At 38.3% G+C, this 14,005-nt stretch overlaps 1 pseudogene; it reads right to left on the bottom strand.

Moving 5' to 3' along the window:
- Positions 1-10,476: 10,476 nt before the first annotated feature.
- Positions 10,477-11,267, bottom strand: LOC110341746 (annotated as a pseudogene).
- Between the last annotated feature and the right edge of the window lie 2,738 nt (positions 11,268-14,005).

The raw sequence follows: 14,005 nt of genomic DNA, 5'->3' as shown, positions 1-14,005 counted from the left end.
TGTGTTGTTGAATTCTAATTTTAACACATGGTGGTCTGATAAGGTGCAAGGAGTTATTCCAATTTTTTGTACCTGTTGAGGTTTGATATGTTGCCAAGTATGTGGTTGATTTTTGAGAAGGTTTCATTTGGCCCTGAGAATAAGATGTATTCTTTTTTATTTTGGTGGAATGTTCTATAGATGTCTGTTAATCCCAATTGAGTCATAACTTCTATTAGTTCTTTTGCTTCTTTGTTAAGTTTATGTCTGATAGTCCTGTCTAGTGGTGAGAGTAGGGTGTTACAGTCTCCCACTATAAGTGTGTGGGGCTTTATATGTGATTTGAGTTTTAGTAATGATTCTTTTATGAACGTGGATGCGTTTGTATTTGGGGCATAGATGTTCAGAATTGAGACTTCATCTTGGTGGATTTCTCCTGTGATGAGTATGAAGTGCCCTTCTTTATCACTTTTGATTAATTTTATTTTGAAATCTAATTTGTTAGATATTAGGATTGTTACCCCACTTGTTTCTTGGGTACATTTGATTGGAAAATCTTTTCCCAACCCTTAACTCTGAGGTAATGTCTGTCTTTATGGCTGAGGTATGTTTCTTGTATACAGAAGAATGGTGGGTTCTGTCTTTGAATACATTCTGTTAGCCTGTGTCTCTTTATGGGCGAGTTAAGACCATTACTATTGAGGCAAATCAATGACCATTGATTGCTCATTCTTGTTTGTTTTGGAATAGTTGATGGTGGTGGAATTATATGTGGATTTCCACCTCCTTTGGCTGTTGGTAAGGTGGGATTATCTATTGCCTATGTTTTTCTGTTTGTAGATAACTCCCTTGGGTTGGTGTTTTCCTTCCAGAAATTTCTGTAGGGTTGGGTTAGTAGATACATATTGTTTAAATCGGTTTTGTCATGGAATATCTTGTTTTCTCCATCTATAGTGATTGAAAGCTTTGCTGGGTACAGTGGTCTGGGCTGGCATCCATGGTCTCTTAGTATTGGTAGAATACCTATTCAGGACCTTCTGGCTTTCAGAGTTTCAGAGAAGTCAGGTGTGATTCTGACAGCTTTGCTTTTGTATGATACTTGGGCTTTTTCCTTTGCTGCTATTAATATTCTTTCTTTATTCTGTATGTTCATGATTTTTTACTGTTATGTGGTGAGGGGACTTCCTTTTGTGGTCCACTCTATTTGGTGTTCTGTAAGCTTCTTGTGCTTTCATTGGCATGTCTTTCTTTAGGTTGGGAAAGTCTTCTATGATTTTCTGCCCCTTTGAGGTGGATTTTTTTCACCTTCTTCTATACCATTATTTTTAGGTTTGGTGTTTTCATAGTGTCCCATATTTCCTGGATATTTTGTGTTGGGGATTTGTTGAACTTAAGATTTTCTTTGGTTGTTGAATCTATTTCCCCTAGTATATCTTTAACACCTCTTGTATTCTGTTGGTTATGCTTGTATCTGTAGTACATGATCATTTTCCCAGCTTTTCTATTTCCAGCATTCTTTCAGACTGTATTTTTCTAATTGTCTCTATTTCAGCTTTCAACCTTTGCACTGTTTGAATTTTTTCTTGTAATTTTCCTCTCTTTCTTGCATTTGTTGAATTTTTGGTTTGTCTTTTCATCCATTTCTTGCATTTTTGCATTGTTTGGATTATTTTTTCCTCCATTTCTTGCAATTCTTGCATTTTTATTGTTTTTCCTCCATTTCTTGTATTTTTGGTTTGTTTTTTCTTCCATGTCCTTAAGGGATTTTCTCATATCATCTTTGAGGGCCTCTATCATTTTCATGTAGTTATTTTTAAGGCCTTTCTCAACTGCTTCCTCTGCAATGGGCTGTTCAGGTCTTGTGGGTGTAGATTCTCTAGTTTCTGGTGGTGTCATATTGGTTTTCCTGTTGGTGGGTGTGTTTTTATATAATCTTCTTCCCATCATTTCTTTCTATGGGTGCAGAAGGAGTCTCTTCCTCCCCTGGTAGTTATATCACCATGCTTCCTTTCCAGTGGGTGGGAGCAGGTCCAATACCCTGGTGGCTTTCGTCTTGTGTGGATAGAGGGACCTTGGCAAACTCTGGGCAGGCTGGAACCTCCCCTCGCCTGTCCCGTGAGTGTAGAATGGGACTTGGAAGCTGGCAGTCTCTGGGCGGGCTGAATCCCATCAGGCTGGGATCCGGATCCGCTGTGCATTGCTGAATCTTTTAAAGATTAAAAGTCACATTTTTTTCTTTCCAAGTAATGAAATGTATATTTATGGATGTAATAATTAAATATTTCAAAGCAAGGGAAAATAAACAATTCAAAAAGTTTTATTTCAATGAACTTGGTAGCAGCAATTGTGTTAGAGAGAGGTATATATACCACAGACATTAAAAGCATCCATCATTATTTTTATTTCCTAAAGTGAAAGGAACACAGAATATTATATTCCTCTTCATATTATTTGAATATCTAAAATGTTTTTCACCTCATGACTAAAGAATTAGATTTCAGAAAAGTATTTTGAAGTCTGCTTGTAAGAACAAGGCAAGTTATATTGTCTTAAAAGAGTTAAGTTAATGAAATCACTGATTACTGAGTTAAATAAAATAAGATAGTCACAGGAAGGAACAAGGCAAATATGATATGACTTGCTTCCATGTATGTATAATAATAAGATTCTCATATCTATAGATAGACAGATGATAGATGGATAGATAGATAGATAGATAGTAAAAAATACTAATTTGCTCTTTTGTACAATAATATGATTAAAGAAAATTTTGTGAGATGGTCCAGTGGGTAAGACACTTCCTGTGAAAATCTGAGTTCAATCCCATGACTCCATGGTAAATAGAGAGAACTGACTCCATGGTAGATGGAGAGAACTGAACTCTGAAGTTTTATGGCACCTATGTAGAGTTACACACACACACACACACACACACGCACACACATGAAGGAAAATTATAATGTATCACATACTTCCAACAGAAAGAAGTCAGAATCAGGATGCTTCACAATTGGAAAATAATACATGTTTGAGAACACAGGTTTTGAACCTGAGTTGAGGGCTATTGCATGGATGCATGCATGGAAACAACTCATGGCACCATAAATATTTATCACTTTCATGCAGCAGAGCATGAAATTAAAAATAATAATGATATTACAATCTGGCAGCTATTTTATCTCTAAATCACCTTAAGATAAGTTGTTTTTCAAAATAAACTGTTTTTTCTCAAAATAAACTAGCGTGCTGTCTGTACATATTCTCTAGATCATGTTCCTATGTTATATCTATATAATCCATATCGATCTATTTATTTTTATCTATGTATTAATATTCATGTGTAGTCGATTTTTTGCTCAAATTCTATATATGTGACTGTATTCTATCTTCCGCTTGGATATTTTAAGGTAAATAAGATTAGTGAATTCATTGGTTATTAATGATATATAGGTAGCACACAGACAGATATAGATACATATGCATATATGATATGTAAAGCATATATTATATCATTGTTACATATGAGATATATATCATATTTTTATTATGTATACATGTATATCATAATGAAACTCTATCATATAACTGAACACAGAAGGTTATGGTTACCAATTGGACTTTCTTGTTTGATCTATTGCTTGAGTGGAGAAAAATATTCCTTCTGATCCTTTATATGGTTCATTTAAAACTACATTTCCACATTTATTTATGCTATCAACACAACATACAAACTAAACAAGGACATTGTTCTCAGATTTTAAAAAAACTCGTAACATCTCCACGTAAACCAGTAACTTGATTTATTGTGCTTGCAGACTATTAACATTAACATCTGCTTTTCAAATACTTTAGACTTATTGAGTACTGAAAAGTACCAGAGACATTTAAAATGTATTGATTACATACAGAAAGCTAGACATAATTTAAGAAGTACTTTCTCAAATAGCTAACAATAACCAATAATGAATGATAACTGCATAATTGTTTAACTTATAATTAAATTATGCTACAGGAAAATATTAATATTTAGGTTCAAAAGTGCATTGGTTTTGCTACCATCAATCTCCAAAATAAACATTTTCTGATTCTTTTTTCCATTTTTTATCTAATTTAGAAACAAGCTTGTTTTACACGTCAATCCCAGTTCCCTCTCCATCCACTCCTCCCCTGTTCCCCTTAGACTCCCCCTATCCCATCCCATTCTGCTCCCCAGGGAGGGTGAGGCCTTCCATCGGGGATCTTCAAAGTCTGTCATATCATTTGGAGCAGGGCCTCAACCCTCCTTCATGTGTCTAGGCAGAAAGAGTATCCCTCAATATGGAGTGGGCTCCCAAAGTCCATTCATGTGCTAGGGATAAATACTGATCCACTACCAGAGGTCCTATAGATTAACCAGACTTCCAAACTGACATCCTTGTTCAGGGGGTCTGGAGCAGGCCTATGCTAGTTTCCCAGCCATCAGTCTGGTGTCCATGAGCTCCCCCTTGTTCAGGTCAGCTCTTTCTGTAGGTTTCTGCAACCTGGTAGCCTGGTTTGATCTGTTTATTCATGACTCTCCCTGCTCTGCAACTGGATTCCAGAGTTCAGCATAGTGTTTAGCTGTGGGTATTTGCTTCTGCTTCCTTCAAGTATTGGATGAATGCTCTAGGACAGCATACAAGGTAGTCATCAATCTCATTATCAGAGAAGGGCTTTTAAGGTAGCCTCTCAACTTAGATTATTAGTTGAGGTCAACCTTGTAGATATCTGGACATTTTCCTAGTGCCAGATGCCAGATTTCTCTTTAAACCTACAATGGCTACCTCTATTATGGTATCTCTCTTCTTGCTCTCCTCTATTCTTCCCCTGACTCGATCTTCCTGCTCTCTCCTATACTCCTCTTCCCTCCTCTCCTCTCCTTCTCTTTCTTCTAACAACCTCTCCCCACTCCTCCATTCTGCCAATAAGCTCAGGAGATCTTGTCGCTTTCCCCTTCTCTGGGGGACCATGTATGTCTATCTCTCTTAGCGTCCCTTTTTCCTAACTTCTCTGGCAGTGTGGATTGTAGGCTGGTTCTCCTTTGCTCTATGCCCAAAATCCATATATGAGTGAGTACACACCATTTTTGTCCTTTTGTGACTGGGTTACCTCACTCAAGATGGTTTCTTTTAGTGCCGTCCATTTGCCTGAAAATTTCAAGATTCTGTTGTTGTTGTTTTTTCGCTGAGTAATACTCCATTGGGTAAATGTACCACATTTCCTCTATCCATTCTTCATTTGAGGGGCATCTAGGTTGCTTCCAGCTTCTAGCTATTACAAATAATGGGGCTATGAACACAGTGAAACAGACATCCTTGTTGTATGAATGCATATCTTTTGGGTATATGCCTAAGAGTGAAATTGCTGGATCTTGTGGTAGACTGATTCCCATTTTCCCGAGGAATCTCTATACTGATTTCCAAAGTGGGAGTTGGCACTCCCACCAGCAGTGGAGGAGTGTTCCCCTTCCTCCACATCCTCTTCAGCATAAACTGTCATTGGTGTTTTTTATTTTAGCCATTCTGACAGGAGTAAGGTGGTATCTCAGAGTTGTTTTGATTTGCATTTCCCTGATGGCTAAGGATGTTGAGCACTTTCTTAGTGTCTCTCGGTCCTTTTATACTCCTCTATTGAGAATTCTCTATTTAGTTCTGTACCCCCACTTTTTAATTCAATTCTTTGGTGTTTGGGGACTAGTTTCTTGAGTTCTTTGTAAATTCGGAGATCAGCCCTCTGTTAGATGTGTGGTTGGTGAATATCTTATCCCATTCTGTAGGCTACCTTTTTGTCTTGTTGACGGTGTACTTTGCCTTATAGAAGCTTCTCAGTTTCAGGAGGTCCCATGTATTAATTGTTGACCTCAGTGTCTGTGCTACTGGTGTTATGTTCAGGAAACGGTCTCCTGTACCAATTCATTCAAGGGTACCTCCAAATTTCTCTTCTGAGAGGTTCAGCATGGCTAGATTTATGTTGAGGTCTTTGATCCATTTGGATTTAAGTTTTGTGCATGTTCATCCCTCAATTTGATTATTTCCTGGCATTTAGTCTTCCAGGATTAGTTTGCTTCTTTTTGTTCTAAAGCTTGCAGTTGTGCTGTTAATTCTCTAGTGTGACTATTCTCCAGTTTCTTCATATGGACATTTAGTGCTATCAAGTTTTCTCTTAATAGTGCTTTCAATGTGTCCCATAAATTTGGGTATGCTGTGTCTTCATTCTCATTAAATTCTAGGAAGTCTTTAATTTCTTTTTTTATTTCTTCCTTGACCCAAAAATGGTGCAATTGTTCATTATTCAATTTCCATGAGTTTTTAGGGTTTCTGCAATTTTAGTGTTGTTGAATTCTAACTTTAAATTATGGTGGTCTGAGAAGATACATGGAATTATTCCAATTTTTGTACCTGTTGAGGTTTGATATGTTGCCAAGTATGTGATCAATTTTAGGGAAGGTTCCATGTGGCGTTGAGAAGAAGGTATATTTTTTTGTGTTTGGATGGAATGTTCTATAGATGTTTGTTAAACCTAATTGGGTCATAACTTGTATTACTTCTTTTGTTTTGTGTTAAACTTCTGTCTACTGGTGAAATTAGTGTGTTGAAATCTCCCACTATAACTGTATGAGGTTTTATGTGTGATCTGAGTTTTAGTAATGTTTCTTTTATGAACGTAGATGCCTTTGTATTGGGGGTATTGAGCTAAGACAATGTCTGTCCCTCAACACTCATAAATTATACAATTTGGAGAGAAATGGCACAAGCATTATTTCTATGACATGATAGGAAACCATAGTTTTCTCTAAGAACTGGGAGTCAGTTCTTTGGGCCATAACACCAAAATGGTGCAGCACTCACCAACTCTTTCCAGATGTTTCTAGATCTATTTCCCATACTTCTGCTTTATCCTTGAGCTGCCAGCACAGTACTTCATTTCAGGGCTGTTTTTCCCTTTGATTCATACTAGAGACAGCTTTGATGTTGAGCTATATTTTACTTGACTGATGGAAATTAAGTAGGATGCAGGAAACAGGTGATGAATGAGGCACTAAATATCACTTCTGACAGAAGACCTGACCCACCTTCAGTCAGAAGTGTCATTAAGTGCCTTCAGAAACCAGGAAACCACTCTGCCTGAGGGAAACTGTGGCTTCTCCCTCAGCAATTATAGAAGTTACTTAATACTTTCTTACTTATCCTTTAGTATCATTCTTCAGATTCCATTCCTCCAGAGTCCAAGGCCAGTCCATGATTGAATTCTAAGTTAAATGAGGTTCTGGTTGGTCCTGCTTCTACTGCATCCATGGCAGGTTTCCTATGACTATCTCCAATGCTCTGATCTTTCTGGTCTAAAAGCTGCATCCCTCCCCCAGCCCAGCATAGATCAATAAAAGAATCTCTTGGGGACATATTTTCTAAATCATGAGGAACAATGAAAAATAAGTCAGCAACTACTCATGTATTTACCAAGTGTCTTTTCTATTACAGAACAATATATAAACACAAAATTTAAAGTTTTGGTAGAGTTTTTGTAACTTAAAGCTATAGGTAAAGGATTTGAAGCAAGCATTACTTCCCAATCTCTTCTCTTATCTCAAATAAAGCCTTTTTATTATTTGTAGAAATGTCTTCTTTTAATCAAGATAATTAACAACTGAGAAATAAAAAGGTACCTAATAAAATGAAATATGTCCTAAGTGACCTACCTAAAATCAATATACACACAAAAGATTTTTTGCAAGAAAGACATTTTAAAGTTTTCAAAAAATTGTCTTAAGTAATCAAATCTAATGCCATGCAAAAGAAGCAGCCAGGGCAAATTTGATCTGTTCTTTGCAGAAAATGATTATGCCACTATTATTAGTCATCTAGGCATATATCAAACTTGTCAGGTCAGAATTACCACCCAACAGGCTGAAATTAAAAGACTGAAACTCCCAGGTGTTGCTGGTGAAAATGAGAAATGACATCTGTCTCAGAAAGCTAGCTGACAGCTCTGTTGATGCTACATACATTTATCATCCTGCTATTTACCAACTTTGCTCATCTTCCCAAGAGACTTAGTGTACATGTCAAAAAGTTATTCACAAGAACATCATTGTGGCTTTGTCCTCTATACCCATAAACTAGAAAAAAATCCAGAAGACCATTCACCATATATGAGCAAGTTTTGATGTGCTCATACACCAGGATGTAACATATAATTAAATAAAAAGACACAGCCACATTGAATTTTCAAATGAGTTATTGTTACAGGCAATAGTACTTTGTATGCCCACTCACACCATGCAACAAAAGTAATCAGATTCATATATGACTACATTGTGTCGATGTGGTTGAGTAGAAGCAATCAGACAATAATAAGGGTCCTGAGGAATGTGCTTGGAGGAGTTGTTATAAAGGACACCGTAGAGGATCTCTAAAGTATAGGAACTGCCCTCTATAATAATGTGTGACATATATATGCATTTTAATGCACCAGGTTGATTAATTGTATGTACACTATCACTTAAAAATAGAAAATAAGGAATTAGAGCTAACCAATTGCATTGAAAATTAATTTGTAATGAAGAACTTGAAAGTTAGGAAAACACCACCCACCTGCTGTGAAACCCTGTATGGGTGTCTCCTGTCTTTTAGTTTAGTTCCCTCTCACATTGTCAAGCACATCAAAGATATAGAAATACATACTTGTAGATAGCAAATATAAGTCTTTTGAAGAACTAAACCAAGATTGAATTCTCAACATTAGAAAAAAAACGGTGTTATGGTTGAGATTTCTACTCCTAGGCCAGCAATGAATCTGAGGTGTATCTGAGTTGGGAGTCATTGAACAGAAATTTAGATGATACTTTTTAGATTGTTAACAAGTTTTTTGTTTTGTTTTTTGTTTTTGACACATGCTAGGAAAGAGTAGAACTAGTGGAGAAATGACTCCATCATATTGCTTGTAGTTTAGTCTGTAGAACCTGTGTTTGCTTGATGATAGATGTGCAAGGGCCCAGGCCCTCACGGGTGGTATTAACCCTGAGAAGATGGTCCTGAGTTGTATAAAAGAGCAGGCTGAGCAAGTCATTGGGAGGAAGTCAGTGTGAAGTATTCCTCCAGGGCCTCTGCTTCGGTTCCTGCCTCTAGGTTCCTGCTTTGAGTTCCTGCCCTGGCTTTCTTTGATGAAAGGCTGTAATGTGGAAGGGTAAGCAAAACAAATCCTTTCTTCCCAGGTTGCTTTTGGTCATGGAGTTTTATCACAGCAATAGAAACCCTAACTAAGGCACTCTATAAAGACAAATGACTCTCAAAATAGGAAGGATTCTACTAAGGAATACTTGGCAATCAATGTTTTTTTAAAATATTTCATGATTAGCTATTTTATTTAATAGTATTCTAATATTTAATAACAATAAAAAGGTACATTGCAGTAGGAAATACTTTTTTAAGAAAACAATAAATTACTGGATTACAGCTGTGAGGTCTCCAAGAAGTTCCATAAAAGACCACCAGTCATGTAGCAATTAGGAAGAGCGTTAATAAGAGGGGAAAAAAAGGCCAACATTCTGGGATGGCAAATGGCAACAGTTGGAGAAGCTCACACACACGCTTTTAAGCTGGGTAAGGGAATTCCAGGGAAGAGAGGTTAGTCTGGGGTCTCTAGTAGTTAGGGACTTTGGCAGGGTAGAGAAAGCTATCTTTATCTAACATGAGGTCCCGGTTGTTGGATCCCAGCCCCATAGATTTCTGTGCATTGCTTGTCAGCTGATAGCCACAGGTACATCCTGTTCTCTAGTCCTATCTTACAGCCCCGGCCTTGCCCACCTGACATCAATATCTAGTACGAGGGAAACAGGAGCTCTTACACCTGGGGTTTCTCCACTGTGCTGTAAATCTGTATATAAGGCTGCTCCTTCCTTACAGCAGTCACACAGTCAGTCGTACAGACAGACATACAGCACGCAGAGACACAGACACACATGCATTCTCCTGGCAATAAAGGTGGCAGGTGCATTCTCTTAGCACAAACAGCCAGACGCTGTGTCTTTCATTTCCCGATACCTCGAACTTGTTCCTGGCGCAGATGCCACAGTGATCATCTGGAGCTAGCAGAAGGCTATGGGGCCACCTGCTTATTGGTTGCCCCTGAGTTGTTGAGTTGTAGCTTTCCCAAGAACTGCTTGCTTAGCTCCAGTCACCTCCAGTAAACCAAAACTAAGGCCTGGTCCCTGGCAGGGGCTATTAGAAACCTGTCATGACTCTGGTCTGACTCCCTGGCCCTCTCAATATCATCCTATGATCATGGGTAGCCAGGAGAGTACCTGTATATTTTGGGTTACATTCAGGCATCTTACAAGTCCACTCTTAAATCAATGAGCACATGAACCTGGGCCAGTGGCTTCTCAATATCGTGATGGAATACCCGGCATGTGGTGAGGAAATTGTAATGAGTACCCTCCTTCACACACACAAGAGGAGATACACCCTTAGATTCAATCAGTTAGTTTCTATTCGTTAACCAGGAACCCTTACAGATCCCTACAGTCCAGTTCCTCCAAGAGTCTTTCAAATTCAGCTTCCAGTAATATTTTCCAGAGGTAAAGTTCTGTGGTCCCCAAGATGCAAAATCATGTCCAGCAGAATCCACAGATGTAGCCTCATGGTGGTATCTAAAGCTGAATCTTCTCATGAAACTAAATAGTTTCATCTTGTAATGGAACATGGTTATATTTTCCATGAGTATGTGCACTTGAAAGCAGTTGAACCATTCACTCAGTCATGTGATGAGCAGAGCACTGAGTTCTGGGTTCACAGCCTGGGGCATGCACAGATGCACCGACTCTCTCCTTCTGAACCTGCCATCCAAATCCTGGAACAGCACCACATTTGACTTCTGGGACACCATCATCAGCTCCTGATACATTTCTCTTAGTTGATTCTGCTTTTGGAACATGGCGGCTTCACCTTTCCTGAGTTTCTCTAAAATACTTTGGCCTTCCTTTTTCATACACTCTGCATGTTGTTCTTCTTCATAAAGAATAGGATGTCATTTCCTTTACTCTGTCCTGACTGTTTCTTCCTGTAGATTCACATAATCTGTCCATGGAGTTGTCTTTCTCTTCTCTGTCTATAAATACTCTTGATTTTCTTATTCTTCTCCCATAGAGACTCCATTTCCTTTAGAAGTCTCTTTGCTTGCCCCTCAGCTGTTGCTTCAATGGGACAATGTCTGTGACCACTGTGTTCCTGGATGTCTGAGCAGAATTGACAGAGCATGATCCAGTTTTGCATCCTCTTTGTCTCCTTGTGTGTCACACCCTATGCTTCCCTAAAAGGGCTAAACACACAAAGAACTCAAAAATGGATATCAAGAAAACAATTAACAAAGTTAAAAATGGAGTGTAGATCTGAACAGAGAATTCCTAAAAGAGGAGACACCTCAGCCTCTATTTCAGGAAGCCTTCATCCTGTACCTACCCATCTTTATCCTCAGCCCACCCAAGGAGAGGTTTAGAGAGTTCTGAGAAAAACTTATCTCACACCCCAAATCATCCAATTTTGCCCTAGTATTTTCAAAGGTGGGTTCTAAATCATTTCCACCAGTCTATTCAACTAGGAATAAAGTCTTTCCAGGATGTAGCAAAGAAAATGGACTAAAAGGAAGGGAGGGGCTCTATCTTCTGGTCTCCTGTCAGGGAACACCTTTCACTGTAGTGATTTTAATTCAAACACCAGGAAAGAGGCTACATAGAAGAAAGCCATAGCATGAATGATGACAAATGGCCTGACCTCATCCATAGGATTCCTGATGACTCTAATTAGGAGCAGTCCTTATCTGAGCTACATTTATAACTACAAGACTCAAACAAACTTTACATATAGGAAATCTTCACCAGTCTGAAAAATTCAGTTCCCCCACTCAATCTTTAATGGAGCAGGTTCGAGTGTGTTTCCAAACCTTCTGGCTCCAGAGACTAGATCTATCACACCCACACATTGAAGATCAGACTACAGAACTGAGCTAATATTTTTCATGTTTATGCTTCAATTCTCAAGCAATATGTACAATATAACCTTTATTGTTCTCTTCACTAATCTCCTTTCATTCTGATTCTTATCAAAATGTCCATTGTCAATCTCTTTCCTGGGGGAAAGGTAGTCTTCTATTGTTAAAAATAAAGCAATTACTATACAATTGCTATCAGTGAAATACAAGCTCTGAAAAACCAATTATTTAGATAAGGTGGAAACAGAATTTAGCAAATAATTGGAGAAAATTTCATATGATGTAAAGATTTTTTCCTGAAGCAAAACTTATAATCAAGTTTCCAAAGTCCAAGAAGGGTCTCAGGAAGAAAATTGCTTCTATGCTTCTGTGACACTGTCATGACCTAAATTATTACTCAACAACCAAAAAGAGATTGGTTCAGCACATGTTCCTGGTCAAGGTAGAGATACCTAATGTATATCATTGCAACATCATATCTTTATTCCTTCAACAGAATTCGGTTAGTCCCATGAGACACAATGGGTAACCTGTGTGTGTGTGTGTGTGTGTGTGTGTGTGTGTGTGTGTGTGTGTGTGTGTGAATACTGTGGGCTTATTCAAGTGGGTCTCATACACAAGGGAGGTTACTGATGTTATGGGGGTTACTTCACTCTTGCTATTACTGGTACTAGGAGAAAAAGCCATGTTCATAGTCTCAAAAAGCTATTTTCAATGTGATGGTTCCTGTATTTAAAATGGATGGGAAAGGGGGATGTGAATCTGTTCCCACTCTGTAAGCACTTAGTGCCTGATGAAGATGAGCAGCTCGCCTATGAAGTCATGAAAGCCACATGTGTTTGCGCCAGCTGTTACATGATGAAGACATGTGAAAATTTTTGACAAAGATGGTTCTCACATCTGAGTTGTAGCTCCATCCCTTCCATGTCCTTGTATCAACAGTCAAAATCATACACTCTGCCTGGCAGGCCCTGGAGACATATGTGCAGTACCTTTGTAAAACTCATGGTATAGTGTCCAGGCCTCACACTGACCAAGTAATCACATCATATTTCAGAACAAGGAACATGTGACTAAAGTCTTACAAAAGGACAAGTTCAAGTTCCTTAGGAGCCAGAAGACCTATAATTTCAACTACAACTTTAGGAACCATAATGCCAATGAATTTGAAGACAAGGTGATAAGAAGTGCCTCATCTCTGATGGTTGTGGAGTTAAATGTGTCTCCCATCATTCCCATCATAGCTCTTTGGACAAGCAATAGCCTCTGTCTCCAAAAGCATCATCATAGTTTGAATTATACTAATTAGTATATTCTGTTTAGGTTTCAAAATGTGTGTGTCATGTATGTTTGGTGTGGTGGTTTGAATAAAAATGCCCCCATAGGCTCACATTTTTCATTGCTTAGTCAGCAGAGTGAAAATCTTTTAAAGGATTAGGAGTGTGCTCTTGTTGGATTAAGTATGTCTGTGGGGGTGGGGGTGGGCTTTGGGATTTCAAAAGCCCATGCCAGGTCCCTTCTCTCTATCTGCTTATGGATTAAATGTAGCTCTCAGCTATCATTCTAGCATCATGCCTTCCTGTGTGCCACCATGCTCCCCGCCATGATCAGAATGGACTAAGGCTCTGAAACAGTAAACAAGCTCCCAGTAAAATGATTTTCTTCCTAAGAGTTGCCTTAGCCATGATGTCTCTTCACTGCAATAGAAAGCAATTAAGGCACTTACCCATGTGCCTTTTGGAAGAATATTGTGACTATAGGTGTATGTGGAGAAAGGGAGCTGATCACCTACTGGCCAACCAGGAATTATTTAAATAAATTTTCAATCATTTGAACACAAGTGTCATATTTCTATCTCCTAGTAATAATATTCCTAATGGCCAAAAGCAGTACATATATTGGACTTTTATCCAATAATACAACTTGGAAAGGTGCAGTAATGAGGCCCAGTATTGCTGTAGATGAATATATATAACTGCTAAAATAAAGCTTGGTTCACTTGGAATAGTGGCTATTACTGCAG

Source organism: Mesocricetus auratus, unplaced genomic scaffold (genome assembly GCF_017639785.1).
Source record: "Mesocricetus auratus isolate SY011 unplaced genomic scaffold, BCM_Maur_2.0 Super-Scaffold_6730, whole genome shotgun sequence".
Lineage (NCBI taxonomy): Eukaryota > Metazoa > Chordata > Mammalia > Rodentia > Cricetidae > Mesocricetus > Mesocricetus auratus.
Note: the sequence above shows the minus strand (reverse complement) of the source record. Positions and strands in the feature narration are given on the sequence as shown.